The sequence below is a fragment of the Carex rostrata genome, chromosome 11 (genome assembly GCF_964058835.1).
Source record: "Carex rostrata chromosome 11, lpCarRost1.2, whole genome shotgun sequence".
NCBI classification, from domain to species: Eukaryota; Viridiplantae; Streptophyta; class Magnoliopsida; order Poales; family Cyperaceae; genus Carex; species Carex rostrata.
In genome coordinates, this window is record NC_135928.1 from 12,794,982 (window position 1) to 12,807,680 (window position 12,699).

General features: G+C 37.9%; 1 long non-coding RNA gene across 1 annotated transcript; it reads left to right on the top strand.

The window, feature by feature from the left end:
• Positions 1-464: 464 nt before the first annotated feature.
• LOC144562386 (uncharacterized) lies at positions 465-1,591 on the top strand. The gene is made up of 3 exons (XR_013514068.1): positions 465-525; positions 949-1,075; positions 1,185-1,591. It is a non-coding gene; the product is annotated as an uncharacterized LOC144562386 (long non-coding RNA).
• The last annotated feature ends 11,108 nt before the right edge of the window (positions 1,592-12,699 follow it).

Consider the following 12,699-nt stretch of genomic DNA (forward strand, 5'->3'; position numbering starts at 1 on the left):
CCCAAAGCTCTATTCACCCAGAGAAGATCTGAGCCGTTCATTCTATAAATCTCAGCCACTCATCAAAATAGATCTCAATCTCAGCCTTTAATAAATAATTTTGATTTTCTACATCTGTTTCATGTAGTCAAGCGTGTAGAAATCTAAATTTAGTTAGTTAGATCTATGCTACATACAATGATACACATAAATTGTATCACCTAAATCTCTTTTTTCACGCGTTTTCTCTTTTTTCCTTCCCCGAGACAGAAAACGCGTCTCTTTTCTTTTTCTCCTTCCCCACGCACCTGTCTTTTGAATTTGGGTTCCTATTTCTCCTTTCCGACGACGCCACACCACCGAACCTTCTCTCGGTCGCCTTCTCTTTTGAATTAGGGTTCCTTTTTCTCCTTTCCGACGACACCACACCACCGAACCTTTCTGACGAGCCACACCGCCAAACCTTCTCTCGGTCGCCTTCTCACCTCATCCGTCGTGCCACCTCTACTGCGTCTCTTAGCCACTGTGCAATTTTCACATTTTGAGGTACTGTTTTGCCTTTTCACACATCATACTAAGAAATCAATTTGAGTTTACGGTCTTTAGCATTGTGTGATTTGGTTTAGTATAATTTGAGTATTTGAGTTTGATGCAAGTCATTGAATCAATTTGATAAGGTTTCTCAACAGAATAGATTGACATTTGTTAGGCAGAATACGACCTTGTAATTCAAAGATGGATCCATACTCCATAATTTTCTTTATAGAACTTTTTATTGTAGATCATTCATAAATTTCTGATCTGAACTGTGGGTTTCAAAACTGTATGATCCAGAATTCCTCTGCATATTTTAGACAGAGCTGCATATTTTAAAACCTACAAGAGGTTGAGCTTGATGTAGCTTTTTTTGCTTCTACTGGTACAGAAAGGTAACAAGAACCTTGATGTAGTTTTGTTTTAAATTTTCAGAATTCTCACATGTCAATGTAAGGTTTTGATAGCATCATGGATATATATTCTTCATGTCAATCTCCTTTGGAAGCAAAAATTTGGTTTGAGCGCACAAAAGCACTCAAAACAACTGTTACCATGAATGGTAATTTTCCTTCAATTGTTGTTTATTATTCTTCTGTTTTAATACCCTTTATGTGCTTTACCCTACATAACTTGTAAATACTAAGTTCTGAAGTGCTTTTATATCTCAGGCCATGGTCGATACCAGCGGGAGGCCATCCAATCGTCCCATTGTTTTTAGGTTTTGCTCAAATTTCACTTTGTTTCTCCATTGAAGGTATCACTCTCCCTAATTTAGTAAAAATATATTTGTAGTTGTAAACTGTTTTGTGCAAAAAATATTTATAAAGGAATTGTTTGTCAGAAGAAGTTCATGTAAGAACATTTACATATTCATTTGGGACTGGATTTTACAAACTCACACATTCAGACTTGTTATTTTGGGTGTAGGGCACTAAACTTTGGTTTCTGAACTTGTTATTTTGTTATATCTTATATTTGTTTTGTTTAAATGGTGTAAGACCATTCAGACTTGTTATTTTGGGTGTAGGGTACTAACTTGAAATTTAGAACTTTGGTTTCAGAGAGGGGATAATGATGCCATATTGGTACCAGTACTGGTACGAAAGAATGAGAGGGTGATTTTATATTTTTGGTTGTGATGTTAGTTTTGTATTCATATTAAGATTTCGAAGTAGTTCCTAAAAATTCACTTTTTTCATTCTATTTTGTTCTTCAAAAAATATTTTATTCGTTCTTCAAAAAATATTTTATTCATTCTTAGTTCTTAAACATTCATGTTATTCATTCTATGTCGCTCCTTAAAAATTATTTCATTCTCCGTTGCAGAGCACGGACACTTGACTAGTGACAATATAATATGGCATTTACAACCCTAATACAATACTCCAATTGAAGGTGCTTTGAGCACTCTAGTAGTGTCTCTAGATGGCAATATAATAGGGCATTTACAACCCTAATACAATGCTACACTTGAAGGTGTTTCGAACACTCTAGTAGTCTTTCTATACGGCAAGATAATAGGTCGTTTAGAACCCTAATACAACACTCCAATTAAAGCTGCTTCGAGCACTCTATATGGCAAGATAATAAGGTATTTACCACCCAAATAAAACACTCCAATTGATGGTGTTGGGAGCACTCTAGTTGTGCCTCTACATAGCAAGATAATTTGGAATTTACCAACCTAATATAACACTCCAAATGAAGGTGTTTGGAGCACTCTTGTAGTGCCTCTATGTTGCATGATAATAGGGCATTTACAACACTAATAAAGCACCCGAATTGAAGATGTTTCGAGCACTCTAGTAGTGTCTCCATATGACAAGATAATCAGGTATTTACAACCCTAATACAACACTCCAATTGAATGTGTTTGGAGCACTCTAGTAATGTCTCCAATTGAAGGTGCTGGGAGCACTCCAGTAGTGTCTTTATATGGCAATACAACTCTCCAATTGAAGGTGCTTAGAGCACTCCAGTAATGTCTCTGTATGGCAATATAGTAGGGCATTTACAACCCTAATAGAACCCTCCAATTGAAGGTGTTTGCAATAGTCTAGTAGTGTCTCCAGATGGCAAGATAATAGGGCATTTACAACTCTAATACAATACTCCAATTGAAGGTGGTAGGAGCACACTAGTGTCTCCAAATAACAATATAATAGGGCATTTACAACCCAAATATAACTCCCTAATTGAAGGTCCTTGGAGCACTTTACTAATGTTCCTATATTGCTAGGTAACAGGGCATTTACAACTCTAATACAAGACTCCAACTGAAGGTGTTTGGAGCACTTTAAAATGTCCCTATATGACAAGAGAAGAACGTTGTTGCAACCCTAATAAAACACTCCAATTGAAGCCGTTTGGAACACTCTAGTACTGTCTCTATATGGCAAAATAATAGGGCATTTACAACTCTAATACAACACCCCAATTGAACGTGTTTCGAGCACTCTAGTAGTGTTTCTATATGGCAAGATAACATGATAGTTGCAGGTGTTTGGGGTGTTGTGATCCTAATAATACACTCCAATTGAAGGTGTTTTGAGCACTCTAGTAGTCTCTTTAGATGGAAAGATAATAGGGCATTTACATCCCTAATAGAACACTATAATTGATAATGTTTGGAGCACTGTAGTAGTGTCTCTAGATAACAAGATAATATGTCATTTACAAACCTAATACAACACTCCAATTGAAGGTGTTTGGAGCACTCTAGTAGTGTCTTCAGATGGCAAGATAATAGGGCATTTACAACCCAAATACAACACTCGAATTGAAGGAGTTTGGAGAACTCTAGTCGTGTCTCTATATGGCAAGATAATAGGGAGTTGACAACCCCAATACAACACTCCAATTGATGGTATTTGGAGCACTCTAGTAGTGTCTTCAGATGGCAAGATAATAGGGCATTTACAACCCCAATACAACACTCCAATTGAAGGTGTTTGGAGCACTCTAGTTGTGTCTCCAAATAGCAAGATAATTTGGCACTGACCACCCTAATACAACATTCCAAATAAAGGTGTTTGGTGAACTCTGGTCGTGTCTCTATATGGCAAGATAATAGGACGTTTATAACCCTAATACAACACTCCAATTGAATATGTTTGAAACACTTTAGTAGTGTCTCCCTATGACAAGATAATAAGGCACTTACAACCCTAATACAACACTCTAATTGATGGTGTTCGGAACACTCTAGTAGTGTCTCCAAAATAACAAGATAATGGGGCATTTACAACCCCAATACAACACTCCAATTGAAGGTATTTGGACCACTCTAGTTGTGTCTCCAGATAGCAAGATAATTTGGCACTTACCACCCTAATACAACATTCCAAATAAAGGTATTTGGTGAACTCTGGTCGTATCTCTATATCGCAAGATAATAGGACGTTTATAACCCTAATACAACACTCCAATTGAAGATGTTTGAAGCACTCTAGTTGTGTCTCCCTATGACAAGATAATAAAGCACTTACAACCCTAATACAACACTCCAATTGATGGTGTTCGGAACACTCTAGTAGTGTCACCAAAATAACAAGATAATGGGGCATTTACAACCCAAATACAACACCCCAATTGATGGTGTTTGGAGCACTCTAGTAATGTCCCTATATGGCAAGATAATAGGGCATTTACAACCCTAATACAACACCCCAATTGTAGGTGTTTAGAGCACCCTAGTAGGGTTTCTATAGGGCAAGATAATAGGATAGCTGCAACACTAATACAACACTCCAACTGAAAGTCTTTGCGGCACTCTAATAGTGTCTCCAAATGGCAACATTAGAGGGTAGTTGTAACCCTAATAAAATACTCCAATTTACGGTGTTTGGTGAACTCTAGTAGTCTCTCTAAATGACAAGATAACATGACATTTACAACCCTAATACAACCCTCCAACTGAAGGTGTTTGGAGCACACTAGTAGTGTCCTCAGATGGCAAGATAATAGGGCATTTATAACACAAATACAACACTCCAATTAAAGGTGTTTTGAGCACTCCAGTAGTGTTTTTATATGGCAAGTTAATATGGCATTTACAACCCTAATACAACACTCCAATTGAAGGTGTTTGGAAAGCTCTAGTTGTGTCTCTATATGGCAATATAATAGGGTATTTACAACCCTAATACAACACTCCAATTCATGGTGTTTGAAGCACTCTAGTAGTGTGTCTAGAAGGCAAGATAATAGAGCATTAACAACCCTCATGCAACACTCCAATTGAAGGTATCTGGAGCACTCTAGGAATGTTTCTATATGGCAAGATAATAGGGCATTTACAACCCTAATGCAACACTCCAATTAAAGGTGCTCAGAGCACTCTAGTAGTGTCTCTATAGGACAAGAAAATAAGGCATTCACAACTCAAATACAACATTCCAATTGATGGTGTTTGGACCACTCTAGTTGTGTCTTCAACTGGCAAGATAATTTGGCATTTACCACCCCAATACAACACTCTAAATGAAGGTATTTGGAGTACTCTAGTAGTGTCTATGGCAAGAAAATAGAGCATTTACAACCCTAATACAACACTCCAATTGAAGGTGTTTAGAGCACCATAGTAAGTCTTCAGATGACAAGATAATAGTGCATTTCGCACCCAAATACAACACTCCAATTGAAGGTGTTTTGAACACTCTTGTAGTCTTTCTATACGGCAAGATAATACGTCATTTACAACCCAAATACAACACTCCAATTAAATTTGCTTCTAGCACTCTAGTAGTGTCTATATGGCAAAATAATCAGTCATGTACCACCCAAATACAACACTCCAATTGATGGTGTTGGTGGCACTCTAGTTGTGCCTCTACATGGCAAGATAATTTGGCATTTATCACCCTAATACAACACTCCAAATAAAGGTGTTGGGAGCACTCTAGTTGAGCCTGTATATAACATGATAATAGGGCGTTTACAACACTAATACAACACTCCAATTGGAGATGTTTCGAGCACTCTATTTGTGTCTCCAACTGGCAAGATAATTTGCTATTTACCACCCCCATACAACACTCCAAATGAAGGTGTTTGGAGTACTCTTGTAGTGTCTCTATGTGGCAATATAATAGAGCGTTTACAACCCTAATACAACGCTCCAATTGAAGGTGTTTGGAACACTCTAGTAGTGTCTCCAATTAAGAAAATAATAGGGCATTTACAACCCTAATACAACCCTCCAATTGATGGTGTTTGGAGCATTCTAGTAGTGTCTCTAGATGGCAAGATAAGAGAGCTTTTACAACCCAAATACAACACTCCAATAGAAGGTGTTTGGAGCACTCTAGTAATGTCGCGATATGGCAAGAGAAGAGCGTGGTTTTAACCCTAATAAAACACCCCAATTGAATGCGTTTGGAGCACTCTAGTAGTGTGTCCAAAAGGCAATATAATAACGCTTTTACCTCCCAAATATAACACTCCAATTGAAGTTGTTTGGAGCACTCTAGTACTATCTCTATATGGCAACATAATAGGGTTACAACCCAAATTAAACACTCCAATTGAAGGTGTTAGGAGCACTCTAGTAGTCTCTCTACATGGCAAAATAATAGGGAATTTACAACCCTAATACAACACTCCAATTGAAGGTGTTTCGAGCACTCCTATAGTATCTCTATATGGCAAGATAATATGGCATTTACAACCTAATACGATACTCAAATTGAAGGTTCTTTGAGCACTCTAGTACTGTCTCTATATGGCAATTTAATAGGGCATTTACAACCCTAATACAACCCTCCAATTGATGGTGTTTGCAGCACTCTAGTAGTGTCACTAGATGGCAAGACAACAGAGTATTTACAACCCAAATACAACACTCCAATTGAAGGTGTTTGGAGAACCATAGTAGAGTCTTCAGATGGCAAGATAATAGTGCATTTCGCATCCAAATACAACACTCCAATTGAAGGTGTTTTGAAAACTCTAGTAGTCTTTCTATACGGCAAGATAATAGGTCGTTTACAACCCTAATACAACACTCCAATTAAAGCTGCTTCGAGCACTCTAGTAGTGTCTCTAAATTGCAATATAATAAGGGATGTACCACCCAAATACAACACTCCAATTGATGGTGTTGGTAGCACTCTAGTTGTGCCTATACATCAATATAATAAGGGATGTACCACCCAAATACAACACTCCAATTGATGGTGTTGGTAGCACTCTAGTTGTGCCTATACATGGCAAGATAATTTGGCATTCACCACCCCAATACAACACTCCAAATGAAGGTGTTTGGGGTACTCTTGTAGTGTCTCTATATGACAATATAATAGAGCGTTTAGAACCCTAATACAACACTCCAATTGAAGGTGCTTGGAACACTCTAGTAGTGTCTCCAATTAAGAAAATAATAGGGCATTTACAACCCAAATACAACACCCCAATTGAAGGTGTTTGGGGAACTCTAGTAATGTCCCTATATGGCTAGATAACACGACATTTACAACTATTATACAACACTCCAATTGAAGGTGTTTGGAGCACTCTAGTAATGTCGCGATATGGCAAGAGAAGAGCGTGGTTTTAACCCTAATAAAACACTCCAATTGAAGGAGTTTGGAGTACTCTTGTTGTGCCTATACATGGCAAGATAATTTGGCATTCACCACCCCAATACAACACTCCAAATGATGGTGTTGGTAGCACTCTAGTTGTGCCTATACATGGCAAGATAATTTGGCATTCACCACCCCAATACAACACTCCAAATGAAGGTGTTTGGAGTACTCTTGTAGTGTCTCTATATGGCAATATAATAGAGCGTTTAGAACCCTAATACAACACTCCAATTGAAGGTGCTTGGAACACTCTAGTAGTGTCTCCAATTAAGAAAATAATAGGGCATTTACAACCCAAATACAACACCCCAATTGAAGGTGTTTGGGGAACTCTAGTAATGTCCCTATATGGCTAGATAACACGACATTTACAACTATTATACAAGACTCCAATTGAAGGTGTTTGGAGCACTCTAGTAATGTCGCGATATGGCTAGAGAAGAGCGTGGTTTTAACCCTAATAAAACACTCTAATTGAAGGCGTTTGGAGAACTCTAGTAGTGTGTCCAAAAGGCAATAATAAGGCTTTTACCTCCCAAAAATAACACTCCAATTGAAACTGTTTGGAGCACTCTAGTAGTCTCTCTAGATGGCAAGATAATAGGGCATTTACAACAGTAATACAACACTCCAACTGAAGCTGTTTCGAGCACTCCTATAGTGTCCCTATATGGCAAGATAATATGGCATTTACAACCCTAATACGATACTCAAATTGAAGGTGCTTTGAGCACTCTAGTAGTGTCTCTAGATGGCAATGTAATAGGGCATTTACAACCCTAATACAACACTCCAATTGATGGTGTTTGGAGCACTCTAGTAGTGTCTCTAGATGGCAAGATAACAGAGCATTTACAACCCAAATACTACACTCCAATTGAATGTGTTTGGAGCACCATAGTAAGTCTTCAGATGACAACATAATAGTGCATTTCCCATCGAAATACAACACTCCAATTGAAGGTGTTTTGAAAACTCTAGTAGTCTTTCTATACGGCAAGATAATAGGTCGTTTACAACCCTAATACAACACTCCATTAACGCTGCTTCGAGCACTCTAGTAGTGTCTCCAATTAAGAAAATAATAGGGCATTTACAACCCTAATACAACACCCCAATTGAAGGCGTTTGGAGAACTCAAGTAATGTTCCTATATGGCTAGATAACACTGCATTTACAACTCTTATACAAGATTCCAATTGAAAGTGTTTGGAGCACTCTAGTAATGTTGCGATATGGCAAGAGAAGAGCGTGGTTTTAACCCTAATAAAACACTCCAATTGAAGGCGTTTGGAGCACTCTAGTACTGTGTCCAAAAGGCAATATAATAAGGCTTTTACCTCCCAAATATAACACTCCAATTGAAGGTGTTTGGAGCACTCTAGTACTGTCTCTATATGGAAAGATAATAGGGTTTTGCAACCCTAATAAAACACTCCAATTGAAGGTGTTTGGAGCACTCTAGTAGTCTCTCTAGATGGCAAGATAATAGGGCATTTACAACCCTAATACAACACTCCAAGTGAAGGTGTTTCGAGCACTCCTATAGTGTCTCTATATGGCAAGATAATATGGCATTTACAACCTAATAAGATACTCAAATTGAAGGTGCTTTGAGCACTCTAGTAGTGTCTCTATATGGCAATATAATAGGGCATTTACAACCCTAATACAACACTCCAATTGATGGTGTTTGGAGCACTCTAGTAGTGTCTCTAAATGGCAAGATAACAGAGCATTTACAACCCAAATACAACACTCCAATTGAAGGTGTTTGGAGCACCATTATAGAGTCTTCAGATGGCAAGATAATAGTGCATTTTGCACCCCAAATACAACACTCCAATTGAAGCTGTTTTGAACATTCTAGTAGTCTTTCTATACGGCAAGATAATAGGTCGTTTACAACCCTAATACAACACTCCAATTAAATCTGCTTCTAGCACTCTAGTAGTGTCTCTATATGGCAAGATAATGAGGCATGTACCACCCAAATACAACACTCCAATTGATGGTGTTGGTAGCACTCTAGTTGTGCCTCTACATGGCAAGATAATTTGGCATTTACCACCCTAATACAAAACTCCAAATGAAGGTGTTGGGAGGACTCTAGTTGAGCCTGTATATAGCATGATAATAGGGCGTTTACAATACTAATACAACACTCCAATTCAAGAGGTTTCGAGCACTCTAGTTGTGTCCCAAACTGGCAAGATAATTTGCCATTTACCACCCCCATACAACACTCCAAATGAAGGTCTTTGGAGTACTCTTGTAGTGTCTCTATATGGCAATATAATAGAGCCTTTACAACCCTAATACAATACTCCAATTGAAGGTGTTTGGAACACTCTAGTAGTGTCTCCAATTAAGAAAATAATAGGGCATTTACAACCCAAATACAACACCCCAATTAAAGGCCTTTGGAGAACTCTAGTAATGTCCCTATATGGCTTGATAACACGGCATTTACAACTCTTATACAAGACTCCAAATGAAGGTGTTTGGAGCACTCTAGTATTGTCGCGATATGGCAAGAGAAGAGCGTGGTTTTAACCTTAATAAAACACTCCAATTGAAGGCGTTTGGAGCACTCTAGTAGTGTGTCCAAAAGGAAATATAATAAGGCCTTTAAATCCCAAATATAACACTCCAATTGAAGGTGTTTGGAGCGCTCTAGTACTGTCTCTATATGGCAAGATAATAGGTACAACCCTAACAAAACACTCCAATTGAAGGTGTTTGGAGCACTCTAGTAGTCTCTCTAGATGGCAAGATAATAGGGCATTTACAACCCTAATACAACACTCCAATTGAAAGTGTTTCGAGCACTCCTATTGTGTCTCAATATGGAAAGATAATATGGCATTTACAACCTAATACGATAGTCAAATTGAAGGTGCTTTGAGCACTCTAGTAGTGTCTTTTTATGGCAATTTAATAGGGCATTTACAACCCTAATACAACCCTCCAATTGATGGTGTTTGGAGCACTCTAGTAGTGTCTCTAGATGGCAAGATAACAGAGCATTTACAACCCAAATACAACACTCCAATTGAAGGTGTTTGGAGCACCATAGTAGAGTCTTTAGATGGCAAGATAATAGTGCATTTTGCACCCAAATACAACACTCCAATTGAAGGTGTTTTGAACACTCTAGTAGTCTTTCTATACGGCAAGATAATAGGTCGTTTACAACCCTAATGCAACACTCCAATTAAAGCTCCATCGAGCACTCTTGTAGTATCTCCAATTAAGAAAATAATAGGCCATTTACAACCCAAATACAACACCCCAATTGAAGGCGTTTGGAGAACTCTAGTAATATTCCTATATGGCTAGATAACACGGAATTTACAACTCTTATACAAGACTCCAATTGAAGGTGTTTGGAGCACTCTAGTAATGTCGCGATGTGGCAAAAGAAGAGCGTGGTTTTAACCCTAATAAAACACTCCAATTGAAGGCGTTTGGAGCACTCTAGTAGTGTGTCCAAAAGTCAATATAATAAGGCTTTTACCTCCCAAATATAACACTCCAATTGAAGGTGTTTGGAGCACTCTAGTTTTGTCTCTATATGGCAAGATAATAGGGTTTTGCAAACCTAATAAAACACTCCAATTGAAGGTGTTTGGAGCACTCTAGTAGTCTCTCTAGAAGGCAAGATAATAGGGCATTTACAACCCTAATACAACACTCCAATTGAAGGTGTTTCGAGCACTCCTATAGTGTCTCTATATGGCAAGATAATATGGCATTTACAACCTAATACGATACTCAAATTGAAGGTGCTTTAAGCACTCTAGTAGTGTCTCTATATGGCAATATAATATGGCATTTACAACCCTAATACAACACTCCAATTGATGGTGTTTGGAGCACTCTAGTAATGTCTATAGATAGCAAGATAACATAGCATTTCAACCCAAATACAACACTCCAATTGAAGGTGTTTGGAGCACCATAGTAGAGTGTTTGGAGCACTCTAGTAATTTCTATAGATGGCAAGATAATAGGGCATTTACAATCCTAAAACAACACTCCAATTGATGGTATTTGGAGCATTCTAGTATTGTATCCTCATTGGAAGATTATTAGGTCATTTACAACTCTAATAAAACACTTCAATTGATGGTATTTGAAGCACTCTAGTAGTGTCTCTAGATGGCAATATAATAGGTATTTACAACCATAATACAACACTCAAATTGAAGGTGTGTGGAGCAATATAGTAGTGTCTTCAGATGGCAAGACAATAGGGCATTTACATGCCAAATATAACACTTCAATTGAAGGTGCTTGGAGCACTCTAGTACTGTCTTTATATGGCAAGATAATAGGGCATTTACAACCCTAATACAACACTTCAATAGAAGGTGCTTGGAGCACTCTAGTAGTGTCTCTATATGACATGATAATAGGGCATTTACAACCATAATACAACACTCCAATTGTGTTTCGAGCACACTAGTAGTGCAAGATAATAGTGTATTTACAACCCTAATAGAACACTCAAACTGAAGGTGTTTGGAGCACTCTAGTAGTTTCTCTATATGGCAAGATAGTAAGGCATTTACAACCCTAATAGAACACTCCAATTGAAGGTATTTGTAGCACTCTAGTAGTGTCTCCAGATGGCAAGATAATAGGGCATTTACAACCCTAATACAACACTCCAATTGAAGGTGTTTCGAGCACTCCTATAGTGTCTCTATATGGCAAGATAATATGGCATTTACAACCTAATAAGATACTCAAATTGAAGGTGCTTTGAGCACTCTAGTAGTGTCTCTATATTGCAATATAATAGGGCATTTACAACCCTAATACAACACTCCAATTGATGGTGTTTGGAGCACTCTAGTAGTGTCTCTAGATGGCAAGATAACATATCATTTACAACCCAAATACAACACTCCAATTGAAGGTTTTGGAGCACCATAGTAGAGTTTTCAGATGGCAAGATAATAGTTCATTTCGCACCCAAATATAACACTCCAATTGAAGGTGTTTTGAATACTCTAGTAGTCTTTCTATACGGCAAGCTAATAGGTCGTTTACAACCCTAATACAACACTCCAATTAAAGCTGCTTTGAGCACTCTAGTACTGTCTCTATATGGCAAGATAATAAGGTATTTACAACCATAATACAACACTCAAATTGAAGGTGTGTGGAGCAATATAGTAGTGTCTTCAGATGGCAAGATAATAGGGCATTTGGAAGCCAAATATAACACTTCAATTGAAGGTGCTTGGAGCACTCTAGTGGTGTCTTTATATGGCAAGATAATAGGGCATTTATAATCCTAATACAACACTCCAATTGATGGTGTTTGGAGCATTCTAGTATTGTATCCTCATTGGAAGATAATAGGTCATTTACAACTCTAATACAACACTCCAATTGAAGGTGTTTCGAGCACACTCGTAGTGCAAGATAATAGTGTATTTACCACCCTAATACAACACTCAAACTGAAGGTGCTTGGAGCACTCTAGTAGTTTCTCTATATGGCAGGATAGTAAGGCATTTACAACCCTAATAGAACACTCCAATTGAAGGTATTTGCAGCACTCTAGTAGTGTCTCCAGATG